This window comes from Protopterus annectens, chromosome 9.part0 (assembly GCF_019279795.1).
Source record: "Protopterus annectens isolate FY-2018-M chromosome 9.part0, PAN1.0, whole genome shotgun sequence".
Taxonomy (NCBI): domain Eukaryota; kingdom Metazoa; phylum Chordata; order Ceratodontiformes; family Protopteridae; genus Protopterus; species Protopterus annectens.
The window spans coordinates 614,071,546-614,087,811 of record NC_056743.1 but is presented as its reverse complement, the minus strand read 5'-3'; positions in this window follow the sequence as shown (position 1 = coordinate 614,087,811).

Here is a 16,266-nt window from a genome sequence, read left to right as displayed (position 1 = left end):
TGTTGCCTTAATTACTCAGAGTTACTACAATAATTATTGGAAAATAATATTAATGAGCAGATTTAGCTCTTCAAAATGTTCTACATTTGTTAGTGAAATATGACATTTTATTTTATACTAAGCTGGCTTTTACATCATTTCAAGCATTTTTCATCTCCCATTGGTATGATGAATACAAAAACTTCATCTGCACGTTTCAGAATATGGCAATGAAAAGTACTATAAGCAAATTTGTAAGTACAGGATACTTAAAATATAACCATAAAAGAATGCTTACTGTACAGAAGTTAGATTTTAAATGTATATTCCAAGTACCAGTAATGATAGTAGCATACATACATTCATTATGCAAACATTCACTTAAAAACACTCACTCATTTGTATATTTGTTCTCATGTATAGATACATACAACATATTCACTCTCTTAACTGTTGATATACATATCAAACATCTACTCATAATTTACAAACATATACATGCAGTTATATGTATGCACATGCATGCAAATAAATTATGCATATATAAGCACATGCAATATACACACATATGTAATTTTAATTATAACACCTTTTGTACTTCTATATTTTATTACTTTCACCTTTTCTCCATGTTATTCAATGAGTTTTAAAAGCCTTATGATATGCAATCTTGATATGTATTGGTGTTATGATGTCTATGGGTTAATAGGTGTTGTCAGTTTTATTTATTTCTTCCATATAAATGCTTAAATGCTAGGCTATTTATAGTATTTTCTATAGTAGGATTCATTAGAAGAAATGACTATATAACTGTTTTGATCAAATAGAGAAATTTGAATTGCATTATTTCTGGGATATTTTTGATATATTCAGAAATACATAATATTATTCTTTATTAACATTTACAACTTTATATTTCTATGATCGTAAATATTAATATTTCTCAAATTAATAGTTTATATATTTTTACTTTTAACATGACTTGAGGTTGCTTTAAATAGTTACAATTAATAATATTGTTTTAAATTAAGAAGCAGTAGCAACTGTTTAGCTTGGTGACATTTGGATGTCTTTGGTGTTGTGTGATTTGCATGATTATATCATGAAATCAGGGAATGATGGGAGGTTTAAATGTATATAAGTTTAACATTTTGCTTTTGTTTTTTTTTTGTACCTGTCCATAACATTTATTAGTACTTGATTATTATATTTTAAGCTAAATCATCTTAAATCCGTGTATTTACATGTTCTTATGAATGTTGACATATAATTTTCTCTCATTAAATATCAATGGACTAAATAATCCATTGAAGAGGAGTAGCTTAAACAACTATTTAAAACTGCATAAATCTCACATAGGTTTCTTACGAGAAACACATTTGTTATCTGAAAATGTAGAGAGATTGATGTTAAAAGATTATTCAACTCTTGTGAGCTTTCATTTTAAATCAAAAAGGAGAGGCACTCTTATTCTTTGGCAAAATTCACTATGTATGCCTAAAATATTAAATACCTATTAGATAAAAATAGCATGCTGGGTTTAGCAGTAGTAGGAATGGACAAAAAAAAATTACACTTTTGTGAATTCTTACTAGATACCTGAAATTGGAGCCAAAGTTGCTGAGAAATATTTGGATATTATAACCTAATATACAAAAGGTAAATTGAACAGAAGATTTTAACTGTATTCTTTCTACTAAAGTCACAACTACTGATAATGTTCCTAAGCTGTCATCAGTAGCTAAACACTTAGATTATTTTATTAATTGTCAATGATTGAGAAATACCTATGATATTAAATCAACTCTTAACTGTACACATTATTCTTATAAATTTGGCATCCAGACATTGATAAAGTTTTTACTTCTAGTAGTTTATTTACTAAAATTGAGAACATATTGACAACTTCATGTCCTTTATCTAACCACAATGCTATTACATTTATATTAATGTTAAAGCCAAGCAATTTGGTTTACTATCAGAGAATCCCTGCTTATATAGTACAATTAAAAGACTCTATGGAATGGTGTCTAAAAGAAATAGACCAATACATTAAAATTGATTATAATAGAAAAGTTTTAGAAGTAATTCTCTGGGATTCTTTAAAAGCTTATCAATATGGAAGAATTAAATATTGGCACATATGGAAAAAAAGGTGGAATAAGGAGTTGATGTCTTTGCAGTCTAATATACATAAATTGAAATCCAATTTAAAACCTTATGACAAATCAGCAAACACTGAGTTGAAAATAGTAAATCAGAAGTGCCTTGATTTATTTCAGAGCATAATATCAATAAATCTGGAACAATTAAAATTACAAACTTACTCAATAAACCCAAAAAAGCTTACACATGTTGGCTGAAGAAATAATTTCCAAACAATGAGATAATATAAAAAAAGTAACTGATTTAAAAGACATATTAGAGTGCTTTAGGAAATATTATGAATAAATTAATAACAGAAAAGAAAGACTAAAAATCAACAACATAACTAAAGACTTTTTGAAAGACAATATAAGGCTTAAATTAACCAAAGAACAAAGATCCAAAATTAATAAATCATTTTATTTTAAGGAGTTAAAAGATCAAATGAATAATCTTAAACTTAATAAAGCAACTGGTCTTGATAGTATAATCCCAGAATTATACAAATTATTTCCAGAGAATATTTTAAAGATCCTATTAAAAGTTTTTGAACAAGTTAGACATATGTCAACCATCCCCCGTCTTGGAAATATTCCCTGATATATCCTATCTTGAAACCAAATAAAGATTCTAACTTATGTTCTTTTTACCATCCTATTTCATTATTAAATGTTGATTATAAAATATTTATGTTTATTCTTGCAAAAAGGTTGAACCTTATTATGCCAGGGTTAATAACTGATGATCAGACTGGTTTTATAATGCATAGAAATGTTCAGGATAACATAATTAGGATTAATACTTTAATAGATCTGGCTAATAAGAACAAAAAAGAAGTAAGTATAATAAGTCTAGATATAAATAAGGCTTTTTTTCTGTTAGTTGAAATTATTTGTTCAAAGCACTTAATATGAATTTTCCCTAGAGTTTATAAATCTTATAACTAATCTGTATAGTAAATCATTCTCTTTTATTAATATTGGCTCTTTTCTTTCTAGCTCTTTCAATATATTAAAAGGTACAAACCAGGGTTGTCCCTTGTCGCTTCTATTATTTGCTGTAGCAATTGAACCTTTCAAAAACTTTATTAGCTCTAATAGCAAAATTCAGGGATTCTCGATAAATGAAAGTTATTCCTGTAAAATTCAATTATTTACATATAACATTTCAGTAACAAGTGGTGATGCTAAATCTTCAATGGAAAAGTTAATTGAGTCTATTAATTACTCTGAAAAAGCATCAGGTTTAATATTTAACCCTGATAAAACAGAAACGTTACTTATTAATAAAAATGTAATAATTATTTAAGGAACTATAATAATTTTATTTGGGAAATTCATAAATTAATTATCTTGGAATTATAATTAAATCTACTATAGAAGACTCAATAGCAGTAAATTATAATAACTTAATAGACACTGTTACTAAAATAGTTATTAATTGGAAGATTTTTTTTACAATGGAAGATAGACTTAATTTTATAAAAATGATAATTCTACCAAAATACATTTCTATCTATAATCACTAATTATTCTCCCTCCTAAAGAAATCTTTAAGAAATTAAATTATACTGTTCTTAGTTTTCTCTGGTTCTCCAAGAATATCTTCAATTGGTGTGTTAAAAGTCAGCAAGAAAGTGGATTAAGTTTTCCAAATGTTGAATTATATGTCAAATTCATAATTCTCAATTTACTATCTCTATGGTTAAATTCCTCTTACCAATCCACTTGATTCATAAAATATTAATAAATAGTAAATGCTATGTTGTAGAATCATTCTCTAAATCTGGAATTAAGAAATTTTATAGGATCTTGAAAGACTTATGTTTAAATGAAAAGAAAAAATACAAATCCTCTCCCTTCACTGATTACATCCTTATAAATTTTAAAAGATTCACAAATTCCAATTATATAGTTAGAGATCTATTGTTTTTATTGTTCCCTATATCAAATACTGTGGGTTGTTTGGCAACTTTTAATATAAACAAAATACTAGATCTTAGAGATGCTAATTTAATCTTATGGCATCAATACTTAATCAGAAATGAATCACATAATACAGATTATCTCCTTGCAAGACCTTGTTTAGAAAATAATAATTGGTTCACTATACAATCTTGTATGATGTTTACTCTGAGGGTGTTGATGGAGAAGTATAGAGAACGTGAGAAGGAGTTGCATTCCATCTTAGTGGACTTAGAGAAAGCATATGACAGGGACTGTAGGGAGGAATTGTGGTAATGTATGAGGAAGTCAGGAGTAACAGAGAAGTATGTAAGTGGTAAAGGATATGTACAAGGGTAGTGTGACAGTGGTGAGGTCTGTGGTGGGAGTGATGGATGCATTAAGGTGGAGGTGGGATTACATCAAGGATCAGCTCTGAGCCCTTTCTTATTTGCAGTGGGAATGGAAAGATTGACAGATGAGATCAGACAGAAGTCCCCAAGGACTATGATGTTTGTGGATGACAATGTGATTTGTAGTGAGAGTAGGCAAAAGGTACAAGAGACCCCAAAGAGGTGGAGATATGCTCTAGAGAGGAGAGGAATGAAGGTCAGCAAGACTAAGACAGAATATAGGTGTGTCAATGAGTGGGAGGAGAGAGGAATAGTAAGGGTGCAGGGAGTAGAGCTGGTGAAGGTGGATGAGTTTAAATACTTGGGATCAACAGTTTCAAGTAATGGTGGGTATGGAAGAGAGGTGAAGAAGAGAGTGCAGACAGGAAGGAGTGGGTGGAGAAGAGTGCCAGGAGTGATTTGTGACAGATGGGTACCAGTAAGAGTGAAAGGGAAGGTCTACAAGATGGTATTGAGACCAGCTGTGTTGTATGGGTTACAGATGGCGGCACTGACAAAGAGACAGGAGTCAGAGTTGGAGGTGGCAGAGTTAAAGATGTTAAGATTTGCATTGGGTGTGACAAGAATGGACAAATTAGAAATGAGTATATTAGAGGGTCAGCTCAGGTTGGACAGTTTGTAGACAAACACAGAGAGGAGAGATTGCATTGGTCTGGACATGTACTGAGAAGGGATCCTGGATATATTAAGAGAAGGATGCTAAGGATGGAGCTGCCAGTTAAGAGGAAAAGGGGAAAACCTAAAATAAGGTTTTTGGATGTGGTAAGAAAGGACATGCAAGTAGTTGGTGTGACAGAGCAAAATGAAGAGGACAGGAAGAAATAGAAACAGACGATCTGCTGTGGTATCCCCTAATGGGAGCAGCTGAAAGAAAAAGAAGAAGACAATCTTGCAAAAAAAAAATATATATGTTAGTGATAAAATGAAAATCCCCATGGATTTTAAACAAAACATATTCCAAACATAATTGAGTTTTTTTTTCAGAATCAATAGTAGCTCAAATAAGAATAAATTATACATATATATATATATATATATATATATATATATATATATATATATATATATATACCAATAATTTATAGCATAAGAAGAGAAGAGTTTGGTTCCACAGATTCATTATTTTGGAATGACTCAACTAAGATTAATGAGAAGGCATTTTTTGATGAAGATAAATGCTTAATTTCTTAAATCTGAAGGAAAAACTACTTTTTCTCCTTTTTGGAAAGCATATACGTGGATATTTCTTCACATAGCTTTTTTAATGCCACATAAAGAGGCTTTAATATATAATAATGGGAAAATTAATTGTTGGAGGTGTAATGAAGTCTCTAACACAGACTGGTTTCATATGATATTGGATTATAAAATTGTAACTCCTTTTTGGGTTGAATTTAGAAATTTTGACCAAGCCTTCTGGACAGATAATTATATCATTTCTAACTCCTTGATCTTATTTAATGTTCCAGTTCCAGATTCTGTTCCTAGGGTGCAGGTGCCTCTCCTTTGGTTCATTTTAACTATAGCAAGACAAATAGTCACAAAGAACTGGAAATGTAAAGCTACTCTGTCTTTCACTGAATTCACTAATTTAGCAAAAAATGTCTTTTAAAAGGAATTGTCAACTGCCAAAATGGGAACTTTGAATAGTACTCACCAATTTAGATTTTGGTCAGAATTAAGTGATTTACTTGACTAATTTTAATGATTTATTTTTCTATGTTTGATTTTGTTGTGGACATCTGCAAATAGTTATGCTTTTGTTCTATTTATATTTAAATAAGTTTGTACAATCTTTGTTTTAAAATTAATAAAAGGTTGTTTACAAAAACAGTATTTGGAGAGAGAGTGTTTCTATCTGACTCTTTGAGGGATGCCTGTAATAGGTACTCAGGGAGAGGAATGCCATTAACATCATTCTTTCAGATTTTCTCCCTTCAGGAAACTGCAGTGCATGACAATTTCTGAAATTGGTCTCTGAGGCAACATCTTGGAGAGAGCAGCTCCATTCTTTTTTTTTTCTCTTGTTAATGGATTTGTTTTCCACTTCTGGCTAAAAATCCCCACAGGAACAAAAGGTAGAGTTAAATACAGATTCAGGTATAGTTTTCTATATAATTTCAGTCACTTATGCAGAGATTACATTATGTGCTACATCAAGCCTAAATAAAAACACTTTTATTTATTTTTATTTATGTTTTTTTTTTCAGATTTGTATGAAAGTCAGAGATGGAGGTGAACTAGGTAGGGCAAAAAATGTTGATATTTGTAGTTAAGCAGTAAGGTATAAAGCAGGTTCATAGATAATTATATTTGTGGCTATCATAATGTTATACTAGTAATACAGAGGTGGGGAGTTAGCAGTGCCACAAAATTATGTATATGGCCGGGGATGTTAGTAAATATATTCAGGTATTGTTGAAGGCTAATTGTGGGTTATACAATTCTCAATGAAGAGAAACTGAGCATATCCATTTATTTGATAGGTGAAATTTTAGCTCTGTTTCAAATAAGTTTACATTCTGAATGGGTTTCAATGGTAGCAGGGTGTGGTTCCATAGATTAGTTACATTATTTGAATAAGAGAATCACTTGCAACATTAGATGATTTGGTTATAGTGATTAGTAATTTTTCTGTAGAGAATTATTTTGGGAAAATAGTGCTGTATAAAGTTATTATGTGCAGGGAAATTTTCTGGCTTACAGCAATCCATGTATTGTAGTTAGCTGATGTAGACCTAGGTAAAGTGATATGTCTAACCAGCTTAATTTCCTGAGCGCTAGGCAGTGGTGTGTTCTTTTGTTATAATTTGCTGCAAATATGGCTATTTTATTATACTGCTAAGTTTGGACATTTGTGAGACTTGAAGATTAGTGAAGATTGGGGGAGCATATGGCAGTATGAAAGTAGAGGCTATACATCAGTGAATTAGGTTTTTATTTTGTATAATGTGTCTAGTTTTTTTAATGATTTTTTTATCCATGTGTGATACGTGGTTGCTGAATTTCAACTGGTGAGCTCTGATAACAGCCAGTAATTTTCTGTTCATAGGTAGGTACTAGGCTATCTGCCCGAGGGCATTCATAAGCCTAGCCAGAGTGTGTCAGCTTTCGCCACCCCATTGATTAATTAACTAATCTTCTGTCAAGAAGAGCCAATGAAGTGATCCCAGGGGTGTATTTTCTGTTACCCATCCACTTGTCAAGGTTTCTCTTGAAGAGTGTTACTGAGTGGGCTCTGCCTGATGTAATTTGGAATTTTGTTCCAAAGCATGGGGAGTCTCTGTGTCAGAAATCTATCCCTTCAGCATGTTCTATTTATTGTTGTGGTGAGGTTTAGCTCACTAGAGCATGTGGCTCACAGTGACTTGGATTTCTTTAGGTAGGGCATGTTCATCAATTCTTAGTTGGACATGGCTTTGTAAGTCAGGCAGAGATCATCTTTGAGTAAGCGATAAGCCACTGAGTACAGCTGGAGTTTTTTCAGTCGGGCTGCATAAGACATATGTTTGAGACCAGTAATACTCTTGGTGAGGAAATTTTGTGGTCTTTTCAACTGTTGGAAGTGTCTTGTGAGGTACATCCCAAATGGGGCATTATACTCTATGATGGGTCTAATGAGTGATGAGTAGAGGGGCACTATAACCTCTTTATTTCTAGATGCGATCCCTTAAGTAATTAGATGGACCACATAGAAGGATTTCCTAACTACTTTGGCAATATGATTGTCAAAGGAGAGATTACTATCTACCTGGGTCCCCGATCTCTTATTATCTCTTCTGTATTAAGGGGGCTGCCACTTATGTGGTAATTTGTGGGTGCTTTGTTTTTTCCAAATGGGATGACTATGCATTTTTTGGCATTTAGCTTGGGGCCATGACTTTGACACTAGGTGTCTATCCCAGTAAGGCCCTTTTGGAGGATGTCCGTGTCAGCCGCAGAGTCAATGATGGCTCCCAGTTTGCAGTCATCGGTGAACTTGGTTAGCCATCATCCTCCTGTGTTTTCCTGCACGTCTGAGAAGTATATGCCAAACAGTAAAGGTCCCAGGAACGAGCCTTGCGGGACACCACTTGTGAGTGGTTTAGAGTCAGACCTGGAGCCTGCTATTCTTATCGTGTGAGTTCTGTCTTTAAGCCAGTTGGCAACCCATCTCATGATGTAGGGGTTTATGCTCAGGCTGGTGAGTTTTTCTGTAATACCCGAGTGGGGAATGGTGTCCAACGCCTTGGCAAGGTAAAGATAGGCTGTGTGAACAACCTTTCTGTCATCTATGGCCTTGGTGACTGTCTCGAAGAAGTCAACCAGGTTTAGTAGGCATGATCTGCCCTTAACAAAGCCGAACTGGGTCGGGTCAAGTTTTTGGAGGTTCCCAATGTCTTTGTTAATGAGTTCCATGATGATGCACTCCATAGCCTTGCAGACCAGGCTAGTCAGGCTTATGGGGTGATAGTTACCAGGGTCAGTTGTGGCCCCTCCTTTGGGGAGAGGAATAACAGTTGCTGTGTGCCATTCTATGGGCACATAGCCTGTGGAGAGGCTGATGGTGAACAGCGTGTTTAGGTAGGGAGTTAGTTCATTCTGTAGTTCATGCAAGATGCAGCCTGGGGCACCATCTGATCCCATTGAAGCTGTGTTTTTTGCTTTTGAAAGGTTTGTTTTCACCTGTGCATCTGTGATTTTTGGGACACTACACTTTTCTGGTATTGTTGTGAGCCCTTTTGGAGGTGAGTGGGGGTGAAATTTGCACTGAATCTATCTGCCAGAATGTTGGCAATATCAGTAGGTTCAGTACATTTGGTGCTGTTTTGCACTAGTTCATTGCATATCTGCGAGTTGCCTCTTAGAATCTTAGCATAGCTAAGATTCGGCTTTGTGGGTATCTTTTGAATCCTTGGCTATTTTTCTTTCGAAGTTAGCCTTGGATCATTTCATGAGGGACCTCAGTTTCTTACTGATACTGATCAGGGATGTCTTTCCTTCTTGGGATTTGCTTTTTTTCTGAACTAGTTTCCTCCTTCTGTTGTATAACCTGTTCTTACTTCTCTTAGAGGAGTGAGTCTTGGTTTTGCTAGGGATGGCATGATCCATGCATCCTTGTAGGTGCTCGTAGAGTGCATTTGTAAAGGTTTCTGCATCTTGGGCAGCGTTATCCTTTAGCGTGGGGGCTGTGAAACTTACCACATCTGTCTTAAGTAAGGTGAAGTTTGCTTTAGAAAAGTTTTTTACTGTGGTTTCCTTAGTTGGGGGTGGTGGTGGGGTGTGGACATCCAGAGTTATTAGTTTATGGTCTGATCTAACCAGAGACGGGTTGACCTCCAGTGTGGAACACCTGTCGCCCATGTTGGTGATGACCAGGTCCAATATTTTTTCATCTCTGGTAGGGGAGTTTACCAGATGATCCAGGGCATTTGAGTTGAGGAATTCCAGGAAGCGCTGGGCCTGGGAATTTGTACTTGGGTAGTTTTCTCAGTGAATGGTAGAGTAACTGAAATCGCCCAATATCAGGGTGTTTGGTAGGACCTTCATATTTTCCAGTGTCTCCAGAAAGGTGGAGTGGTGGTCCTGGGTCATGGAGGGTGATCTGTAGCAGGCCACAATTTGCATTGCAGATTTGCCTGATGATAGTTGCACATGGATGATCTCAGAGGTATCATGCTGCGCCACTAACCTGGAGGTGTAGGTATCCTTGATGAATATGGATACATCCAGTGAAGGTTGTTTGGAGGTCTCTGATGCTTTTGCAGGTTTTTATTTAGAGCCTCCAAGTATGATTTTGTGTATTTATGTGTATTTCTTGCCACTGCTGTTTTAGTAGGTCTGTGTGCTGCTGGAGTTGTGGTGCAAGTGTTAACCTTCTCCTCTTGACTGTCTGTTCCAGTCTTGTGTGGAGACAGCTTAGCTTCAAGTTTGGCTGTATAATTGCATCTCTCGTATATGTTAGTGTTTTGTGGTAGGAGGAGAGGGTTGTCTGTGTACATGAGGCAGTTGTAACATTGCCTCAGAATAAAAAGCAGTCACCACTGAAGTTTAATACGATCTCCACAATACACAGGAAGACTTCAATACGAAATTCACAGTCCATCTTGAAAAAGCCTGGGAGAGCCCGGGCTAAAGCGCTTGATTTATTGTGGACTGTGAATTTCGTATTGAAGTCTTCCTGTGTATTGTGGAGATCATATTAAACTTCAGATTGTTGAATCTTGGGTCCTGGTTTCGGTGATTCTTCAGCTGTGAACTACATTATTGCCTCAGAATACCCAGATTCACCAGCTGGACTGGAGAGTGCACCTGAAGTTGCCGTTCGGTCATGCCTGAATGGTAGGATGAGCTGCTTAGTCACTTGGTTTGTGAGGGGTGAATAAAGAGCGTTGCCCTGCTGGGCAATCAGTGTCAGGGTATATTAGTGCTTGCTATTAGGTCTGAGCAAGTGCTGGGCTGTAATATGCTTTTTGAGTGCTTAGGTTGAGAGTTAGACTAGTTTCAAGGGAAAAACTGAAGAGGAGACTTAGTGGAGCCAGGAATAATTTAACTGTAGCTAACTGGCACTGCCAGTGCACAAAACCGTGCAAACATGGTTTTTATAGTAGGGAAATGAAAGAGATAGAAATTAGCCCAAAATGGCTAATAAACTACTAACTTCTAAGCTGGAACCACTCCTGCAGGGACAGATAGGTTGCTCAAAGCTCCCCTCTCTCATAGGTGAACAGAGAAACTTCCTTCTATCCAAGTAAGATATGGGCAACTCAGAAACTAGTATCACGGCCCTGAATTCAGCACTAGCCTGAAAACTGGACTATACTAGCTTAGAAAGATGGGAAACAAGGAATTTTTTTTGTTTTTTTATTTTGTTTTTTTTTTGAAAAGATAAGGCAAAAGCAGTAAAAAATACCCTTAAAACAGCTTTAAACAACTACAAATGACCAGAAAAGGCTATCACACTTTAGTGTGTAGCCTACAACAGTTAAACAAATTATTTAAACAAAAAACAATGTTTTAAAAGTGCAGGCAGTCAAGTACAATATGTGAAAAAAACAAGCTTTTAAATAATAATAAACACTGGAAAATCTCCGTTTAGGCGGAAAAAATTTAAGTACAGCAAGAAAGTACAGAAAACTGATACTTAATCACTCCAAAGTCTCTCTTCTAAGCTAGAAGACTTGTATCAGTTTAAGGCTTTCTAGTGCTACCCAGTAGGTTAGTTACAGGAAAGATGGGAAACAAGCGCAGATGTGATCTTTTAAACCAGAAAGTTGAAAGAGACAGACAAACTGTCCAAATGGTCAATAAACTACAATTTCTGGGCCAAGAACCTCTCCTGTCATGGCAGACAGACTACCTAGTGCTTACCATTCCCACTGATAAGCTAGAAGGCTATCCTCTAACACAGAAAGGCTTGCGGGGCTCAGAAGCTTACTAACAGTCCCTGCTAGTTAAAGGTGGGAAACAAGCGCAAGTGTGGCTTTTAAACCAGAACGTTGAAAGAGATGGAAAAAAACTGCCCAAACGGCCAGTAGCTACAATTTCTGGGCCAGGAACCACTCCTCTTGTGGTAGATAGGCTACCTAGAGCTTACCACTCCCACTGGTAAGCTAGAAGGCTTTCCTCCAACACAGAAAGGCTTGGGGCTCAGAAGCTTACTAACAATCCTGGATACAGCAACTCTGTAACCGGACTACGCTAGTTATAGGAAAGGTGGGAAACAGGCGCAAGTGCAGCTTTCAAACTAGAAAGTTGAAAGAGATGGAAAAAAGTGTTCAAATAGCCAATATCTACAATTTCTGTGCCAGGGACCACTCCTCTTGTGGTAGATCGGCTACCTGATGCTTACCACTCCCACTGATAAGCTAGAAGGCTTCCCTCCAACACGGAAAGGCTTGGGGGGCTCAGAAGCTTACAAAGAGTCCTGGATACAGCAAATCTGTACCGGGACTAGACTAGTAACAGGAAAGGCAGGAAACAAGCACAAACACAGGCTTTTAAATCAGAAGGTTGAAAGAGATGGAAAAGCATCCCAAACGGCCAATAAACTATAATTTCTGGGCCAGAAACCACTCCTCCTGTGGTAGATAGGTTACCTAGTGCTTACCACTCCCACTGATAAGCTAGAAGGCTTCTCTCCAACACAGAAGGGCTTGGGGGGCTCAGAAGCTTACCAACAGTCTTGGATAGGTTTACACTAGTTATAGGAAAGGCGGGGACCAAACGCAAAATGGGCTTTTAACCAGAAAGTAGAAAGAGATGGAAAAACTGCCCAAATGGCCAATGAAGTACAATTTCAGGGCCAAAACCCACTCTTCCCGTGGAAGATAGGGTACCTAGTGCTTACCACTCCCACTGATAAGCTAGAAGGCTTCCCTCCAAAACAGAAAGGCTTGGACGGCTCAGAAGCTTACCAACAGTCCTGGATACAGCAAGTCTATATCTGGACTTGACTAGTTATAGGAAAGGCAGGAAACAAGCTTAGAATTTTTTTTTTGTTACAGGAAAGCAGCTAAAACAGCAGTAAATACAATTCAAACTGTAGTGCAGGCCAGCACACCCGAGCGTGTAGCAACACTACGGCAAATACAGTTCAAATAAATGCAATTAAATTAACAAATGACTAAAAAAAAAAGTGCAGAAGGCAGTAAATTAGAAGGCTACTAACAAGCAATAATAAGTGCAGAGTAATAGCGACTGAACAGATAGCACGCAGAAGAGCAACTAAGACAGTTACAGTAAAAGCAGATGAATAAGATATATATATATATATATATATATATATATATATATATATATGTGTATGTATGTATTCCTATTACAAGAACGAAAGTTCACTACTTCGAACTTGTAATAGAAAGCCTCACTTCTGCGAAAGTTCACTTTAACGAAAGTGAACTTTTGCGTAAGTGCACTTCACCGAAAACACTGCAGCACAGTGGAGGACATAAAAAGCAAGCTATGTTCTCCACTATGGTGCAATAGTCATGAACCTTAGGGTTAGGGCATGGGTTAGGGTAAGGGGATAGTTAGTAAAGCTATCCCCCTTACCCTAATCCATGCCCGAACCCTAAGGTTCGTGACTATCGCAGCATAGTGGAGGACATTTCTATGTCCTTCACTGCACTGCAATCGTCACGGACCATAGGGTTAGGGCACGGGTCATGGTAATGGGATAGCCCCTTACCATGACCTGTGCCCTAACCCTAAGATCCGTGAGTACTGCACGGAAGTTCAGTGCAACACCCGTTCATTGTACTAAAGTTTGCGTAAGTGCACTTTTGATTAAATGCACTTTCGCTGCAGTGAGCATTCCATGCACTATTTCGAATTAATGAAACTTCGACCTAGTGTATGGAACCCATATATATATATATATATATATATATATATATATATATATATATATATATATATATATATACATATTTTTTTTTTTTTTTTTTTGAGAGAAGGAACAGAGCAGGATTAAGAGGCTACAGGGGTTGTCCTTCCCAGATGCTCTCTTTGTACAAATTAGGAGTGCCTAAAATCAGAATATGATCTCACTGCACTCAGTTGAGTGAGCAAATGAGATGGGCCCAGAAAAAGTATCCAAATACAAATCTACAAGAGGGGCGGGCAATTTCAAAGCCACCAACATTAATACCAAAACAACAACAAGGAGGGTGGGTGGGGAACTAACTGTAGAGAGACAGCCACAACTTCAGTTGAGTTAATATTCAGTGAAAAACACAAATAAATAAATTAAATACAGTACTATATGTAAAAGAGCAGATAAAAGTGTACTGAAATTCACTTATACGTCCAGCTGATTTCAGGCAGATGTTAGCCGGCCAAAGCTTTGATATTAAGCAGAGATAACTCAAAATGTACCACTTATATGAGGCAGGACAGGATGTCAGTGATGAGCTGAAACTACCCCTCACTGCTATCAATGGCTACACAGAAATTCTAAAAAGTTCTCTGTAGAGAGACAGCCACAACTTCAGTTGAGTTAATATTCAGATAAAAACACAAATAAATAAATTAAATACAATACTATATGCAAAAGAGCAGATAAAAGTGTACTTAAATTCACTTATACGTCCAGCTGATTTCAGGCAGATGTTAGCCGGCCAAAGCTCTGATATTAAGCAGAGATAACTCAAAATGTACCACTTATATAAGGCAAGATAGGATGTCAGTGATGAGCTGAAACTACCCCCCACTGCTATCAATGACTACACAGAAATTCTAAAAAGTACTCTCTAGAGAGACAGCCACAACTTCAGTTGAGTTAATATTCAGTAAAAAACACAAATACATAAATTAAATAGAGTACTAAATGCAAAAGAGCAGATAAAAGTGTACTTAAATTCACTTATATGTCCAGCTGATTTCAGGTAGATGTTAGCAGACCAAAGCTCTGTTGTTTACTTTTTCTATCATAGTGATGTTGGTAGAGATGATAAAGAATGCTGTTGTTTTGGTAGAGATGTGTTCAGGTTAAACAGAAATAGTTTATTTTTTTTTTTTTAGGGTTTAGTAGTAGTTGTGAATTATTTAGCTATATTTCATTTGATAAGAAGGACTATAGTGTAAGGTCTTTCACACTTAAATAATTATTTACTCAAGGTGTATGTATAACTCACAGTTTTGATAATCTAATGTTAAAAAAAGACAGTGGCAGTGTTAAACTAACTAAAAACTGACTAAGTAACTACTAAAAAGTTTTAATTTATTTTGTCAGCACTCATATTGTTAAATACCCTTAACTGAAGCCCCTGACATATTGACACTAAACTCGTCTGCCTGGGAAATGTCACTCAATGAACTGCATGGGGCCTCTGTTTACTCAGAGTAAAGTCAAAGTCAAAGTAAACTTTATTGTCATTCAGAATCACACAAGTGCAAAAATGGAATGAAATTCCATATCTCTGGACTCAGATGTGCAGATATCACATAGACTTAACATGACAAGACATTAATACATGCATAATTACTTACCATATACCATAATGTTCTAGACTGATAATCCTAATATTGCACATAAATTAAACTCATGTTAACATTTATTATACAGTGATCTCTTTGTAAAGGATCACTTCATAAGCAGTATATCTAAAGATCAAAGAGTCAGGACAAACTCCCTACACTGGGAAGTAGAGCCTCCTTGGAAAAAATATACTATTTAGGTTGTTGTGCGATTTTATTACCCAACATTCTTATTTCATTTTGTTTTGCTTTTTTTACATTTATTTTATGATGTCTGAGTCCCAGTGTTCCATTTTGAGCCCTGTTAAATACAACATAAAATAGCTATGCTTTAATTTATACTTCCAATTGCAGTATGAAATGGTAGCATCTCATATCATGGACATTACCTAAGATGCATGGAGAGTTAACATTGGACAGAAACATCCCTAGAGAGGATGTAGTGTGGGCTAGACAGTAGACTAAGAATCACTTAAAAGATCATAGTACCCTTAAAACAGTTTGAATATTGATGTTACATGAAGTTTTCATAAACTGTACCTATTAGACATAATCAGATTATTCCATTTATGAATGATATAGTCACATACTTTGATCTACGTTAAACATATAACATCTGCATCCACTATTGAGTGTTTTCTTTCTTTAAATTTGTGAGGAATGTAAATATCGTTTAATACTTCAATCTGTCAAAATAAAGGTTTAAACAGGATATTTATAATTGGAGAGTTCAACTGATTTATTGACCTTAACTAAAAAGGCTAATTGAATACTCCATCAAGAAGTTAATACATGGAGAACCACAAATTATGAGAAATACTGTGATA